The sequence below is a fragment of the Ursus americanus genome, chromosome 7 (genome assembly GCF_024610735.1).
Source record: "Ursus americanus isolate L20-20 chromosome 7, mUrsAme1.1.p, whole genome shotgun sequence".
Lineage (NCBI taxonomy): Eukaryota > Metazoa > Chordata > Mammalia > Carnivora > Ursidae > Ursus > Ursus americanus.
Window position 1 is genome coordinate 28,029,994 of NC_142133.1, and position 15,662 is coordinate 28,045,655.

A 15,662-nucleotide genomic window follows, 5' to 3' on the forward strand; every position below is an offset into this window, starting at 1 on the left:
CCTGAAACTGACTCTGTTGTACAAAATCAACACAAAATAGAGAACATAGTTTTTTTTCCCCCATGGGGATAAGTATCCCAGTACCATTAATTTATCTATTTTGTACTAGTTTATAATGCTATCTACATCCTATTAAGTTTTCCTAAATGTGTGGTCCTGTTTGAGGAACTTTCCCATATGTTCTATTGGTCTTTCTGTTCTTATGCTAGCACTACTCTTTTTTTTTTTTAAGATTGTATTTATTTATTTTAGAACAAGCAGGAGGAGGGGCAGAGGGGGAAGGAGAGAATCTCAAGCAGACTCCCCACTGAGAAACCCCTGCTAACAACCCTGAGATCATGACCTGAACTGAAATCAAGAGTCAGACTCTTAACCGACTGAGCCACCCAGGCACCCCCTCATTGTCTTTTTAATAAATTTTGATACCTGGTATATCAACAGCCTCCACACTTTGCTCTTCTTCAGAATTGCCTTTGTTACATTTACTCTTTATTAAAAAAAAGGCTTATTGGGATTTTTATTGGGACTTTATGAGAATTTGGACCCGTTTTGTCTTAAGTAATGTTTTATAACTATCTCTTTGAAGTACTTTTCCATCTTTTATATCCAGCATAAGTCAGACTTAGTTTGTTCTGGTGGTTTAGTTGAAATTCTCTTGTGTTCCATGCTGACAGTCCTATCATTTACAAATAAGCCAGCATAGATAACCAATCCTTGTATCGCTCCTGACTTTCATCAGAATGCTTCTCAAATCTCACTATTAAGTACGATGTTCGTTTTTTTGTTTTCAATAGATTTCCTTTTGAACTTCTATCTCCTTACCTTGCTCAAATTTTTATTATGAAAGAGTTTTAAATTTCATGAATGACTTTTATACATTTATTGAGATAATTATATGCATTTTTTAATTTGAAAATGTGGTTTATTTCATCAATTACCTTTCTAATGTTGAATCATGAGTAAATTTCTTTTTTTTTTATATAATGATTTTTTATTATATTATGTTAGTCACCATACAGTACATCCCTGGTTTCCAATGTAAGGCTCGATGATTCATTAGTTGTGTATAACACCCAGTGCACCATGCAATACGTGCCCTCCTTACTACCCATCACCAGCCTATCCCATTCCCCCACCCCCCTCCCCTCTGAGGCCCTCAGTTTGTTTCTCATAGTCCATAGTCTCTCATGTTTCATTCCCCCTTCTGATTACCCCCCCTTTCTTTATCCCTTTCTTCCCCTACTGATCATCCTAGTTCTTATGTTCCATAGATGAGAGAAATCATGTGATAGTTGTCTTTCTCTGCTTGACTTATTTCACTTAGCATTATCTCCTCCAGTGCCATCCATTTTGTAGCAAATGTTGAGAACTCATTCTTTCTGATAGCTGAGTAATATTCCATTGTATATATGGACCACAACTTCTTAATCCAGTCATCTGTTGAAGGGCATCTCGGCTCCTTCCACGATTTAGCTATTGTAGACATTGCTGCTATGAACATTGGGGTGCATATGGCCCTTCTCTTTACTACGTCTGTATCTTTGGGGTAAACACCCAGTAGTGCAATGGCTGGATCATGGGGTAGCTCAATTTTTAACTTTTTAAGGGACCTCCACACTGTTTTCCAGAGTGGCTGTACCAACTTGCATTCCCACCAACAATGTAGGAGGGATCCCCTTTCTCCACATCCTCTCCAACAATTGTTGTTTCTTGCCTTGTCTATTTTTGCCATTCTAACTGGCGTAAGGTGGTATCTCAATGTGGTTTTGATTTGAATTTCCTTGATGGCTAATGATTTTGAACATTTTTTCATGTGTCTGTTAGCCATTTGTATGTCTTCATTGGAAAAGTGTCTGTTCATATCTTCTGCCCATTTTTTGATTTGTTTATTTGTTTCTCGTGTATTGAGTTTGAGAAGTTCTTTGTAGATCTTGGATACCAGTCCTTTATCTGTAGTGTCATTTGCAAATATATTCTCCCATTCCGTGGGCTGCCTCTTAGTTTTTCTGACTGTTTCCTTGACTGTGCAGAAACTTTTAATCTTGATGAAGTCCCATAAATTCATTTTATCTTTTGTTTCTCTTGCCTTTGGGGATATATCATGAAAAAGGTTGCTTTGGCCGATTTCGTAGAGGTTGCTGCCTATGTTCTCCTCTAGAATTTTGATGGATTCCTGTCTCACATCGAGGTCTTTCATCCATTTGGAGTTTATTTTTGTGTATGGTGTGAGATAGTGGTCAAGCTTCATTCTTTTGCATGTAGCTGTCCAATTTTCCCAGCACCATTTATTGAAGAGACTGTCTTTTTCCCACCGGATGTTTTTTCCTGCTTTATCAAATATTAGTTGCCCAAAGAGCCGAGGGTCCATTTCTGGGCTCTCTATTCTGTTCCATTGGTCTATGTGTCTGTTTTTGTGCCAGTACCATGCTGTCTTTGTGATCACAGCTTTGTAGTACAGCTCGAAATCCGGCATTGTGATGCCCCCAGCTTTGTTTTTCCTTTTCAACAGTTCCTTGGAGATTCGGGGCCTTTTCTGTTTCCATACAAATTTAAGGACTATTTGTTCCAGTTCTTTGAAAAATGTCCTTGGTATTTTGATCGGGATAGCATTGAAAGTGTAGATTGCTCTGGGTAGCATGGACATTTTAACTATGTTAATTCTTCCGATCCATGAGCATGGAATATCTTTCCATCTTTTTATGTCTTCCTCAATGTCTTTCAAGAGTGATTTATAGTTTCTAGAATATATGTCCTTTACGTCTCTGGTTAAGTTAATTCCAAGGTAACGTATGGTTTTTGGTGCTATTGTAAATGGGATGGATTCCCTAATTTCTCTTTCTTCGGTCTCGTTATTCGTGTATAGAAATGCAAATGATTTCTGAGCATTGATTTTGTATCCCGCCACGTTACTGAATTGCTCTATAACTTCTAATAGTTTGGGAGTGGCTCCTTTTGGGTTTTCCATATAGAGTATCATGTCGTCTGCGAAGAGAGACATTTTGACTTCTTCTTTGCCGATTTGAATACCTTTGATCCCTTTTTGTCGTCTGATTGCTGTTGCAAGGACTTCTAGTACTATGTTGAATAATAGTGGCGAGAGTGGGCATCCTTGTCGAGTTCCTGATCTTAAGGGAAAGGCTTCCAGCTTTTCCCCATTGAGAATATTATTTGCAGTAGGCTTTTCATAGATGGCTTTTATGAGATTGAGAAATGTACCTTCTATTCCTACACTCTGAAGGGTTTTAATCAGAAAAGGATGCTGTATTTTGTCAAATGCTTTTTCGGCATCGATTGAGAGGATCTTATGGTTCCTGAGTCTTTTCTTGTTGATATGATGTATCACGCTGATCGATTTGCGAATATTGAACCACGCTTGCATCCCAGGTATGAATCCCACTTGATCGTGATGGATAATCCTTTTAATGTACTGTTGGATTCTGTTAGCAAGTATCTTGTTGAGGATTTTGGCGTCCATATTCATTAGGGAGATCGGTCTGTAATTCTCCTTTTTGAGGCGGTCTTTGCCTGGTTTGGGGATCAAGGTAATATTGGCCTCATAGAATGAGTTTGGTAGCTTTCCTTCTGTTTCTATTTTTTGAAATAGCTTTAGGAGAATAGGTATTATTTCTTCTTTGAATGTTTGGTAGAATTCCCCAGGAAAACCGTCTGGGCCTGGAGTTTTGTTATTTGGAAGGTTGTTTATCACTGACTCAATTTCTTCATAATTAATTGGCCTGTTTAAGAAATCAATTTCTTCCTGTTTCAATCTTGGTAGTTTATAGGTTTCCAAGAAGGATTCCATCTCTTCCAGATTGCTTAGTTTATTGGCATATAGCTGTTGATAAAAATTTCTAATAATCCTTCCAATTTCAATGGTGTTCGTCGTGACCTCTCCTTTTTCATTCATAATTTTAATAATCTGGGTCCTTCTCTTTTCTTTTGGATAAGTGTTGCCAGTGGTCTGTCAATTTTGTTGATTCTCTCAAAGAACCAGCTTCTAGTCCTGTTGATCTGCTCTACTGTACTTCTGGTTTCTGCTTGATTGATTTCAGCTCTAATTTGGTCAGCTGCTTCCTCGTGCGTGGATTAGGCCTGTCCCTCTGTTGCTGTTCCAGCTTCTTGAGGTGAGAATATAAAAACTGCATTTTAGATTTTTCTATTCTTTTGAGTGAGGCTTGGATGGCTATGTATTTCCCCCTTAGGACTGCCTTTGCAGTATCCCATAGGTTTTGGACCGTTGTATTTTCATTCTCATTGGTCTCCATAAATTGTTTAATTTGATTTTTGATTTCCTGGTTTATCGAGTCATTCCTGAGCAGGATGGTTCTTAGTCTCCAAGTGTTTGAGTTTCTTCCAAATTTTTCCTTGTGGCTGAGTTCCAATTTCAGAGCGTTGTGGTCTGAGAATATGCAGGGGATAATTTCAGTCTTTTGGTATCGGTTGAGACCTGTTTTGTGTCCCAGAACATGGTCTATTCTTGAGAATGTTCCATGGGCATTAGAATAGAATGAGTATTCTTTTGGTTCTGGGGTGTAGTGTTCTATATATATCTATGAGGTCTAACTCGTCGAGTATGGCCTTCAAAGCCTTTGATTCTTTGCTTAGTCTTTGCCAGGGTGTTCTGTCTATTTCTGATAGTGGAGTGTTGAGGTCCCCTACTATTAATGTATTTTTATTTATATGTCTCTTTATTCTGATTAAGAGTTGGCTTGTGTATCTTGCTGCTCCCCTGTTGGGGGCATATATATTTATAATTGTCATATCCACTTGTTGAATACTTCCTTTAAGAATAATATAGTGCCCTTCTGCGTCTCTAACTATAGTCTGTAGTTTAAAATCCAATTTATCTGATATGAGAATTGCTACCCCAGCTTTCTTTTGAGGTCCATTTGCGTGAAAGATGGTACTCCATCCCCTTACTCTCAGTCTGAATGCATCTTTGGGTTCGAAATGAGTCTCTTGTAGACAGCAAATGGATGGGTCATTTTATCCAATCTGCAACCCTGTGGCATTAATGGGAGCATTTAAGCCATTAACATTAAGACTGAGTACTGAGAGATATGATTTTAATGATGCCATGTTGCCAGTAAAGTCTTTGTATTGGCTGTGACTTTCTGTTCTGTATCGCTCTTGGGGCCCTTTTACTTTTATAGAACCCCCCGTAATATCTCCTGTAGGGCTGGTTTTGTGGTTACGAAATTGGTTAGTGACTGTCGATTCTGAAATGTCTTTATTTCTCCATCAATTCTGAATGACAGCCTTGCTGGATAAAGGATCCTTGGCTGCATGTTTTTCTCTGAAAGAGCTTTAAATATGCTCCCCCAACCCTTTCTCTCATTCCAGGTCTGTGTAGACAGGTCTGATGTAATTCTGATGCCTTTGCCTTGGTACGTGAGAAATTTCTTTGCCCTGGCCGCTTTCAATACTGTATCCTTGGATCTAATATTTGAGAATTGCACTATGACGTGATGTGGCGTAGATTTGTCGTGGTTGAGCTTGGGAGGGGTCCTCTCTGCCTCTTGGACACGAATGTTTGTTTCCCTCGCTAGATTAGGGAAATTTTCAGCTACAATTTGTTCAAATATCTCTTCTAGACCTCTGTTTTTCTCCACCCCCTCGGGGATGCCGATGATTCTAACATTGGATCGTTTCATTGAGTCAGTAATCTCCCGTAACCTACATTCGTGGGCTTGGATTTTTTTAAGAGCAGCTTCTATTTTGGTTTTTTCCTCTATTAACCCATCCTCCAATTCAGTAACCCGTTCCTCTGCTTCTGTGACCCTGGCTGTCAGAGCCTCTAGTTTTGCCTGCATTTGGCTCATAGAGTTTTTAATTTCTGTCAGATTCGCTCTCATTTCTGTCCTTAGGGATTCTATATTCTCAGTAACCTTTTCGTTAATAGTTTTTTCAATTCTCATCATTTTGACCATCGTTACTCTGAATTCCATTTCTGATACTTTGGTTACATCCATATCCATTATTTCTGTGGCAGAGGCCACAAACTCACTGTCTTTTCTTTGCTGGAGGGGGCTTCTCCTTCTTGTCATTCTGATGAGGAGAGGTTGCGGGGTTGTCCAGAGCCCAAATTATTGACTGGGTCCCAGGCCGTGCCCCTTGTTTATAGGGATCTTAGGGTTGTGGGCTTCTTCTTTAAAGATTTTATTTATTTATTTATGTATGTATGTATGTATGTATGTATGTATGTATGTATGTGGCAGCCAACCAGCGAGAGAGGGAACAGAAGCAGGGGAGTGGGAGAGGAAGAATCAGGCTCCCAGCGGAGGAGCCCGATGAGGGACTCCTTTCCGGAACGCCGGGATCACGCCCTAAGCCGAAGACAGGCGCTCCATGACTGCGCCACCCAGGCGCCCCGGGTTGTGGGCTTCTTGATTTTTCAGCCTGCCTTCTGTGTTCTGGGGGAGGGGCCTGCCGCGCAGATACTCAGGCAACCCTGTTTGGGTGGAGTCTCCCTGTCCCCTGCGAGGGGGGATGGGGATGGCCACTCTCTGAGCCGGTATTTCCAGGCTTTTGTTCTCTGGCGGCTTTCCCTTGCGGTTTGCTGTGCCTCTTAGAGTCAGAGCAGCAGCGGCCGAATTTCAGCCTCTGTCACAGAACAGAGGGATTGCGGCCCGTTCTCTACTAATGTTCTGGCCACTTTAACGCTGTTATTGTTGGTGCTGCTCAACCCTGCAGCGTCCCGAGATGTGCGCCCCACACCCGGCGTCCCAGCCCTCACTTCCGGGGCCGGCTAGTCTCTGTCCTTTGTGTTTCTAACGCCGCCAGCCGCCCCGCGCGCACGCGCTCCGGAAGCTCCCGGTCTCAGTCTAGATCCAGTGAGCGCACCAGGATTCCGGTGTTCCACGAGATGCCTGGTGGCTCGCGCTCCCGGCTCACGGTCTCAGTGTGCTGTTTTGCGGGTGCCGTCCGCGAGCCCCACCCGCTCTCCTGTGCAAGTGGCTACCGCTCCCCGGCAACCGAACGCGGCGGCTCCCTCCCCCTTCCGTTTATCTTCCGATATCTGTGCACGGTTTCATGGCTCCCCGCTTCGTACCTCAATACTCAGCGCTGGAGATGTTCATTTGTAGAGATCCAGATGCATCTTCCTGCGTCTCAGGTTGGTTCCGTGGTTGTTTAGCTGGACTCGGGGACCGGCTGAAAAAGGTGTCTCCTACTCCTCCACCATGTTAACTCCCTCCCTCCATGAGTAAATTTCTGGATGAATTGCTTAATTGTGATTATTTTGTAAAATACAATGTTGAATTCTGTTCTAGTATTTTAAGATCTTTGCATATGTATTTCTCGGTGAAATTAGCCTGTAATTTTCTTTCTTTGTACTATACTTTTTGACTTTATATCCGGGTTATATAGCTATAGAAATTAGCTATAGAAAAATATAGAAAATTTTCTATTGAGTCTAGTTTTTATTGCTTTATATGTAGACTATTTTTTCCTTAGTAACCTTTAAGATTTTACCTTATACCTTGGTCCCCTGCAACTTTATTATGCTCTACTTAGGTATGAATATACAGACATGTATATTTTTTCGTTCTGCTCAGTAGCTACAGTGTTCATGCTCAGTACCTATAATGTTCACTCTAAGGAGTCAATCTTTCTTTAATTCAGGAAATTTTTCACTAATTATATCTTTATTGTTTAAGCACTATTCTTTCCCATCTCTTCTTCCGGGAGTCCTATTAAACATTGTATCAGGAATAGTTTCTGCTACAAGTAACAATATATGACTTACTCCACTTTGGACTATAAAAACATTTCTTGTTTAGTTAGCAGGAAGTCTAGAGAGTCTAAGGATCTGCTAACTCAGCATTGTCTTTAAGGGACCTACATTTTTCCGGGCTTCCATAAGCTTTCTGAGAGTTTGGGCCATGTCTGTCTTATTCTTGCTTCTTTGGAAGGAATCTCTTTTTTCCTCTGACGGCTTTAAAGATTTTTCTCTTTGTTTTTGATTTTCAGTGGTTATACTTTGTTGGGCCTCAGTGTGAATGGTTTTGTTTGTGTTATTTGGAGTGGGATTCTTAGACATACTTGAATCTGACTTGATGTCATTCATTAATTTCAGAAAAATCTCAGCCATTATCTCTTCAAATACTGTTTCTGCCCATATCTTTTTACCCCTTGACTCCAACTGCATATGTGCTGTTTATTTCACTGCACGGCCCATACTTTAAACTCTTTTCTGCATGTATTCTTTTGTTACTGATGCTTCCTTCTGGGTATATTCTTCCAAAATCTCTTCTGGTTCACTGGTATTTTTCTTTCAGAGTGTCTAATCTGTTATTGAACCAGTTATTAAATCATAGTTTCAGTTTAGAATATCCATTTGGTCCTGCTTTATAGTTTCTATTCTGTGCTGAAAAATATCAATCTTGTCTTTTTTCCTTGAATATTTTAGCCATAGTTGTTTCAAGTCTCTGACTAATAATTCTATTATCTGGACCCCTGTGGATCTCTTTGTATTATCTGATGTTGTTCTGGGTTGTTGGTTGGGTTTTGTTTGTTGTTGTTGTGGGTTTTTTTTGACATATAGTTTAGTGTTCATATAGGCCAAATTATTTTTTAATGAGAATTGGACATTATATAGATAATTTAAGACAATTTGAGGCCTAGGATGCTATCTTCCTCTTGAGAGTTTTACCTTTGACAGGCACCTTAGCCACTAGCAGTGTAGAATCATTTTAATCCAGTCAAGAATTGAGCCACTTTGAAGCTGTGGTTTTAGTTCCTGCCAGGGCTAGCTTATTTCTTGTATACCATTTCACCCTTATTTCTAGTATATGGCCCTTTAAGGTCCCATTCTGAAGTGTGTTGTTTTACATTGGCCCTCCTGTATAGGGGTTCCGAACTCTAGTTTTTGTCTCCTTAGCACAGGGAACTGTTGAAAGCTCTGCACAACTTCTTGTCCTGTCAGCCATCTCTTTGAGATTGACCCTTGTCCCTTGAGAAATTGTCAAAATGGACTCTTGAGCTTTCTCTTTCTGCTGGATATTAACTTCTTAATTCCTCAATGCCTCACCCTTCCATGTTTTAAACAGGTTATGTTATATATTTTTAGCCTTTCTAGTTTTTTTTTATTGGGAGGATTAGTCTGATTACCTAAAATGCCATTACTTGAAGTGGAATTCCCCAAGTTCTGTATTTTCCACTGTGTTTCTTAGTGTACAACAACTAATTTTCTTCTTCCCTTATAGTTGCAAGACAATCCCTGTGGCTATGAGCATCATGTCTAAGATTCGTAATGGATTTTCTTCATATTTACATGTTTTTATCTCATTTCAATTTTTATTTCATAGATGTAATTGCATCATTGAGCTCTTTGACTATTTTATGTTTAGCTGTTATATAAAATTTGTTTTTCCTTGGGGCGCCTGAGTGGCACAGCGGTTAGGCGTCTGCCTTCGGCTCAGGGCGTGATCCCGGCGTTGTGGGATCGAGCCCCACGTCAGGCTCCTCTGCTATGAGCCTGCCTCTTCCTCTCCCACTCCCCCTGCTTGTGTTCCCTCTCTCGCTGGCTGTCTCTATCTCTGTCAAATAAATAAATAAAATCTTTAAAAAAAAAAAATTGTTTTTCCTTGAGTGAATTTTCATTCTTTTTTCAAATTGATATTCAATTCATTAATATATAGCATATTATTAGTTTCAGAGGTAGGGTTCAGTAATTCATCAGTCTTATATAACACCCAGTGCTCATTACATCCTGTGCCCTCCTTAAAGCTCATCACCCAGTTACTCCATCCCCCCACCCCCTGCCCTCCGGCAATCCTCAGTAGCTACAGTGTTCTGAGTCTCTAATGGTTTGTCTCCCTCTCTGATTTCGTCTTGTTTTATTTTTCCCTCCCTTCCTCTATGCTCCTCTGCTTCGTTTCTTAAATTCCACATATCAGTGAAATCATATAATTGGCTTTCTCTGGTTGACTTATCTTATTTAGGGTAAAACCCTCTAGTTCCATCCACATCATTGCAAGTGGCAAAATTTGATTTTCTTGATGGCTGAGTAATATTCCCACTGTGTATATATACAACATCTTCTTTATCCATTCATCTGTTGATAGATATCTGAGCTCTTTCCATAGTTTGGCTACTCTGGACATTGCTGCTATTAACATTGAGGTGCAGGTGCCCCTTCAGATCACTACATTTGTATCTTTGGGGTAAATACGCAGTAGTGCAATTGCTGGGTCATAGGGTAGCTCTATTTTCAACTTTCTGAGGAACCTCCATACTGTTTTACAGAGTGGCTATACCAGCTTGCATTCCCACCAGCACTGTAAGAGGTTTCCCTTTCTCCACATCCTCACCAACATGTGTTGTTTCCTGACTTATCAATTTTAGCCATTCTGACTGGTGTGAGGTGATATCTCATTGTGGTTTTGATTTGTATTTCCCTGATGCTGAGTGATGTTGAGCATTTTTTTCACATCTCTGTTAGCCGTTTGTATGTCTTCAGAGAAATGTCTGTTCATGTCTTCTGCCCATTTCTTGACTGGATTATTTGTTCTTTGGGTGTTGTGTTTGATAAGTTCTTTATACATTTTGGATACTAACCCTTTATCTGATAACACATTTGCAGATATCTTTTCCCATTCTGGAGGATGTCTTTTGGCTTTATCAACTGTTTCCTTTGCTGTACAAAAGGTTTTTATCTTGATGAAGTCCCAGTAGCTCATTTTTGCCTTTGTTTCTCTTGCCTTTGGAGCCATGTCTAGCAAGAAGTTGCTGGGACCAACGTCACAAAGGTTGCTGCCTGTGTTTTCCTCTAGGATTTTGATGGATTCCTATCGCACATTTAGGTCTTTCATCCATTTTGAATTTATTTTTGTGTAAGGTGTAAGAAAATGGTCCAGTTTTGGGGCACCTGGGTGGCTCAGCCGTTAAGCGTGTGCCTTCAGCTCAGGGAGTGATCCCGGAGTTCTGGAATCAAGCCCCACGTCGGTCTCTTCCACTGGGAGCCTGCTTCTTCCTCTCCCACTCCCCCTGCTTGTGTTCCTTCTCTCGCTGGCTGTCTCTCTCTCTGTGTCAAATAAATAAATAAAATCTTTAAAAAAAGAAAAGAAAGAAAATGGTTCAGTTTCATTCTTCTGCATGTGGCTGTCCCATTTTCCCAACACCATTTGTTGAAGAGACTGTCTTTTTTTCCATTGGATGGTCTTTCCTGCTTTGTTGAAGATTAGTTGACCGTAGAGTTGAGGGTCCATTTCTGGGTTCTCTATTCTATTCCATTGATCTGTGTGTCTATTTTTTTGCCAGTACTGTACTATCTTATTGATTACAGCTTTGTAATAGAGTTTGAAATCTGAAATCGTGATGCCTCCAGCTTTGGTTTTCTTTTTCAACATTCCTCTGGCTATTCAGGATCTTTTCTGGTTCCGTAGAAATTTTAGGATTATTTGTTCCAGCTGTGTGAAAAATGTTGATGGTATTTTGATAGCCATTGGATTGAATGTGTAGAAGCATGTTCTGGGAAGCATAGACATTTTAACAATATTTGTTCCTCCAATCCATGAGCATGGAACGTTTTGCCATTTCTTTGTGTCTCCCTCACTTTCTTTCTTGAGTGTTCTATAGTTTTCAGAGTACAGATCCTTCACGTCTTTGGCTAGGTTTATTCCTAGGTATCTTATGGTTTTTGGTATAATTGTAAATAGGATCAACTCCTTAATTTCTCTTCTATCTCATTGTTAGTGTATAGAAATGCAACTGATTTCTGTGCACTGATTTTATATCCTGCCACGTTGCTGATTTCCATATGAGTTCTAGCAATTTTGGGGTGGAGTCTTTTGGGTTTTCCACATAGAGGATCATGTCATCTGCGAAGAGTGAGAGTTTGACTTCTCTTTGCCTATTCGGATGCCTTTTATTTCTTTTTATTTTCTGATTGCTGAGGCTAGGACTTCTAGTACTGTGTTGAACAACAGCGGTGAGAGTGGACATCCCTGTCGTGTTCCTGACCTTAGGGAAAAAGCTCTCAGTTTTTCCTCATTGAGAATGATATTCGCTGTGGGCTTTTTATATATAGCTTTTATGATATTGGGGTATGTTCCCTCTATCCCTACACTGTGGAGAGTTTTAATCAAGAAAGGATGCTGTATTTTGTCACGTGCTTTTTCTGCATCTGTTGAGAGGATCATATGGTTCTTATCCTTTCTTTTATTAATGTGGTGTGTCACGTTGATTGATTTGCAGATGTTGAACCACCCCTGCAGCCCAGGAATAAATCCCACTTGGTGGGATATATTCATGGTGAATAATCCTTTTAATGTACTGTTGGATCCTATTGGCCAGTTCTTGGTGAGAATTTTTGCATCCATGCTCATTAGGGATATTGGTCTGTAATTCTTCTTTTTGGTGGGGTCTTTCTTTTTGTTTTTTATTGTTGTTTTTTGTTTTGTTTTTTTGAAGATTTTTAAAAATTTATTTATTGGACAGAGAGAGACACAGTGAGAGAGGGAACACCAGCAGGGGGAGTGGGAGAGGGAAAAGCAGGCTTCCTGCCAAGCAGGAAGCTGATGCGGGGCTCCATCCCAGGACCCTGGGATCATGACCTGAGTGGAAGGCAGACACTTAACGACTGAGCCACCCAGGTGCCCCTTTTTGGTGGGGTCTTTGTCAGGTTTTGGGATCAAGGTAATGCTGGCCTCATAGAACGAGTTTGGAAGTTTTCCTTCCATTTCTATTTTTTGAAACAGCTTCAGAAGAATAGGTATTAATTCTTCTTTAAATGTTTGGTAGAATTCCCTTGGGAAGCCATCCGGTCCTGGACTCTTGTTTATGGGAGATTTTTGATTACTGCTTCAATTTCCTTGCTGGATATGGGTCTGTTCAGGTTTTCTATTGCTGCCTGTTTCAGTTTTGGTAGTTTATACGTTTCTAGGAATGCATCCATTTCTTCCAGATTGCCTTACTTGTTGGGATATAGTTGCTCATAATATGTTCCTGTAATTTTTTGTCTTTCTTTGTGTTGGTTGTGATCTCTCCTCTTTCATTCATGATTTTATTTATTTGGGTCCTTTCTCTTTTCTTTTTGAATAGTCTGGCTAGGGGTTTATTGATCTTATTATTTCAGAGAACCGGTTCCTAGTTTCCTTGATCTGTTCCTGTTTTTTTGATTTCTGTATCATTGATTTCTGCTCTAATCTTTATTAATTCTCTTCTCTTGCTTGGTTAGGCTTCATTTGTGTTTCTTTCTCCAGCTCCTTTAGGGGTGGGTAAGGTTAGGTTGTATATTTGAGACTTTTCTTGTTTCTTGAGAAAGGCTTGTATTGCTATATACTTCCCTCTTAGGACCATCTTTGCTACATCCCAAAGGTTTTAAACAGTTGTGTTTTCATTTTCATTTGTTTCCATGAATTTTTAAAATTCTTCTTTAATTTCATGGTTGACCCATTCATTCTTTAAAAAGATGCTCTTTAACCTCCATGCATTTGTTTTCCTTCTGAATTGCCTCTTGTGACTCAGTTCAAGTTTTCAAGCATTGTGGTATGAAAATATGCGGGGAATAATTCCAGTCTTTTGGTACCAGTTGAGACCTGATTTGTGACCCAGTATGTAATCTATTGTGGAGAATGTTCCCTATGCACTTGAGAAGAATGTGTATTCTGTTGCTTTAGGATGGAACGCTCTGAATATATGAAGTCCATCTGGTCCAGTGTGTCATTCAAAGCCCTTGTTTCCTTGTTGATCTTCCTCTTAGATGATCTGTGCATTGCTGTGAGTGGGGTGTTAAAGTCCTCTACTATTATTGTATTATTATCAATATGTTTCTTTAATTTTGTTATTAATTGGTTTATATAATTGGCTGCTTCCGTGTTAGGGGCATAAATATTTATAATTGTTAGATCTTCTTGTTGGATAGATTCTTTAATTATAATATAGTGACTTTCTTCATTTCTTATTATAGTCTTTGGTTTAAAATCTGTTTTGTCTGATATAAGGATGGCTACCCCAGCTCTCTTTTGGTGTCCATTAGCATGATAAATGGCTCTCCACCCCCTCGCTTTTTTTTTTTTTTTTTTTTTTTTACAATTTTACTTATTTATTTGAGAGAGTACGTGAGCAAGAAAGCACAAGCGGGGTAGCAGCAGAGGGAGAGTGAGAAGGGGACTGCCCATTGAGCAGGGAGCCTGACATGGGGCTCAATCCCAGGACCCTGAAATCATGACCTGAGCCAAAGGTAGCCACTGAGCCACCCAGGCACCCCCCCCCAACTTTCAGTCTGGAGGTGTCTCTGAATCTAAAATGAGTCTCTTATAGACAGCGTGTTGATGGGTCTTGCTTTTCTATTCAGTCTGATACCTGTGTCTTTTGATTGGGTCATTTAACTCATTTACATTCAGAGTAACTATTGAAAGATGTGAATTTAGTGCCATTGTATTACCTATAAAGTTACTTTCTGTATACTGTCTCTGTTCCTTTCTCGTCTGTGTTACTTTTGGGCTCTCTCTTCACTTAAACGATCTCCTTTAATATTTCTTGCAAGCTGGTTTAGTGACCACAAATTTTTTTAGTTTCTGTTTGTCCTCTAAGCTCTTTATCTCTCCTTCTATTTTGAATGATAACTTTGCTGGATAAAGTATTCTTGGCTGCATATTTTTATTTTTCTCATTTAGCACCCTGAATATATCATGCCAGTCCTTTCTTGCCTGCCAGGTCTCTGTGGATAGATCTGCTGCCAGTCTTATGTTTCTACCTATGTTGAGGACCTCTTGTCCCAATCTGCTTTCAGGATTTTTCTTTTTGTCTCTGAAATTTGCAGACTTCGCCATTATTTGTCAAGGTGTTGACCTATTTTTATTGATTTTGAGGGGGGTTCTCTGTGCCTCCTGGACTCAAATGCCTGTTTCCTTCCCCAGATCGGGGAAGTTCTCAGCTATGATTTGCTCAAATATACTTTCTGCGCCTCTCTCTCTCTCTTTCTTTCCTCTTCCTCTGAGACCCCAATTCTTCTAATATTGTTTCACTTTATAGTATTGCTGATCTCTCAGATCCTCCCCTTGCGATCCAGTAGTTGTTTATCTCTTTTCCTCAGTTTCTTTATTCTCCATAATCTTATCTTCTGTATCACTGATTCTCTCCTGCCTTTATTCTAGCAGATAGAGCCTTCTGTTTTGATTGTATCTCAGTAATACCCTTTTTTATTTTGAGCAAATTACATTTTAGTTCTTTTATTTCTCCAGAAAGGGATTCTCTGGTGTCTTCTATGCTTTTTTTCAAAGCTAGTATCTTTATAATCATTATTCTGAATTGTAGCTCCGACTTCTTACTTACATCCATATTGATTAAGTCTCTGGCAGTCAGTACTGTCTCTTTTTTTCTGAGGTGATTTTTTCCATCTTGTCATTTTGTCCAGAGAGGAATAGATAAGCAAGGGAACAGAATCCAGAAATATCAACCATGACCCCAGGAAAATATACACTAAACAAATCAGAAGAGATCAGAACCAAAAAAGGAAAAAAATATATAATCAAACAGATCGAACAGAATAATACACTAGGCCTTGGGTTTATTTTGGTCTGTTTGTTAGAAGAAATATATCCCAAAATTGTATAGAAAGAAAAACTTTATATATATACAAAAAATAATAATAAAATTGAATACCATGAAAGGAAGTAAAAAATGAAGGATGGATATATATATATATATATATAATG

At 39.6% G+C, this 15,662-nt stretch overlaps 1 protein-coding gene across 1 annotated transcript in view; it reads left to right on the forward strand.

Moving 5' to 3' along the window:
- PEX13 (peroxisomal biogenesis factor 13) overlaps positions 1–15,662 on the forward strand; it is a 28,892-nt gene that overhangs the window by 3,375 nt on the left and 9,855 nt on the right. The window lies entirely within an intron of this gene.